The sequence below is a fragment of the Dasypus novemcinctus genome, chromosome 12, assembly GCF_030445035.2.
Source record: "Dasypus novemcinctus isolate mDasNov1 chromosome 12, mDasNov1.1.hap2, whole genome shotgun sequence".
Classification (NCBI taxonomy): Eukaryota; Metazoa; Chordata; class Mammalia; order Cingulata; family Dasypodidae; genus Dasypus; species Dasypus novemcinctus.
In genome coordinates this window covers 42,050,245-42,052,078 of record NC_080684.1, presented here as the reverse complement: position 1 = coordinate 42,052,078, position 1,834 = coordinate 42,050,245, and the positions used below count along the sequence as shown (strand labels likewise).

Genomic DNA, 1,834 nt, shown 5'->3' with positions numbered 1-1,834 from the left:
GGAAAGACCAAGGTGTTAATTCGTTTGAAAATACCCATGTAATCCTTTTTAAACATCTGGCCAAAGAAGGGGGCTAGAAAAATCACTAAATCTTTATTATATGGAAATTTTATTGAAATTGAGGCATTCATGGACATCATCACCCATGATTTGATCAATCCTTCTGTTTAGACTGTTTTCCCAAAATGGCTTGACTAAATCATAGGTTCATGAGGAGGCAGTATTACAAAATTGTAAAGGATTAATCACAGATTTAAATTACCTGTATCTATGTCCTGGGTCTTGTTTCTACTTATATGACTAGGACAAATTGCTTAACATATATGAACCTCAGTTTCCTCAAATGGACAATATAGGATATTAATTGTGCATACTTCAGGGTGTCCAAGCTGCTGCAACTGGGAAAGGAGTGGCAGCAGCCACTTGAACATCCACGTTTCAGTTTCTCTGCCTATAAAGGGTTTTGATTCATCATGAATAATCCATCATCAGAAGAAATTCAGCTGAGAGCTTACCAGGTTACTGAAGAGTGCCTGGAAAGTACAAGGAGAATCCTGGGTTTACCATTGAGTTCAGGATACAGGAATCAAAATGATCTCTATGCTAGATGAATAAGGAGAACAACTAAACTGCATTGAAGGAGGTATGGACCAAATAAATAAAGACAAGAGAAGCAGAGAAGACTTTAACAGAACTCAACAAGTGCTGTGGAATTTGTGTCTGCCCATGTAATAGGATGGAGAACTTTGAGTTTGGTAAGGCCTATAAGGCTATATGGGGAGATGTCAGAGACGACTCATCTAGCGATGTAATATTTAGCAGCTAGGCCAGATGACAATTGGTGAGCCTCAGCAAACAGCCACAGGAGTAGACCCAGGCAGATACATTAAACTTATAGTTAATGATGCCAAAGAAGATGAAATGGAGGAGAACCTGACTCAGGTGGGCAGTGTCCTGGGAAATCCAAAACACATGGGCAATGAGATTGATGCTCAAAATCAACAAAACGGATCACAGAAAAGGCTAAAACTAAGAAAGATGGTGTTGACATTGCCAATGCCAGAGCAAAGAAACTCATTGAAAGCTAAAGTTACTGTTGTACTTCTTTATCATTTATTCATTTTTCTAGCTCCTCCTTTAAGGTCACTACCTTTTCAGAGTTTGAAATTTTGGTCTCACACTCTTGTAAATAGGAGAAAATAAGGAGGAAGGACCAGAACAGCCCCCCCCCCCCCCATTTCTTTTTTTCTCTTGAGGGTGGACTGTAGTGCTTTTTTCTGGTATTTTCCTTCTCAGTTCAACCTCTTAGATTGGTTTTCATCTATACATACAGTGTTGTTTTTCATCCTCATTTACTTTAGAAGGTTCCCTTGCTTTCAAGATTTGGAAATATTGCCAGACAAAGCCAGAAGGAAGCAGTAGTTTTTGTGTCTGTTTGTTTGTTTTGGAGGGGGGAGGGAGCAGAGCTGAGGGTTGTTGTCTCAGTAAGAACTTGCAGGCCTGGAAGCAAACATTGCATAGTCACAGGAAAGATCTAGTTGGGTTTAATTTTTAATTCAAATTGCAGTTATTGCCAATTTAGGCTAAAGCTTGATTTTTGAGCTTTTATACACAACATTTTTGTTGAGCATCAACACTTTGCAACCCTGCTCCAAAATGAGGAAAAGAATGAGTTTTCTTAAAGTGAGCCTAATTTCTGAACTCTTAGTGATTAATGTATGTACATAGATTCTGTGATCCCCTTTCATAGTCACCATTCAGGAATACTTTGTATAAATGAGCAGCTTTTTATTGTCATAGTAGTAGTACTATCATGTTCCTATTATAGATCTGC

General features: G+C 38.4%; 1 pseudogene; it reads left to right on the top strand.

The window, feature by feature from the left end:
* The first annotated feature begins 473 nt into the window (after nucleotides 1-473).
* LOC101434812 (synaptosomal-associated protein 23 pseudogene) lies at nucleotides 474-1,088 on the top strand (annotated as a pseudogene).
* The last annotated feature ends 746 nt before the right edge of the window (nucleotides 1,089-1,834 follow it).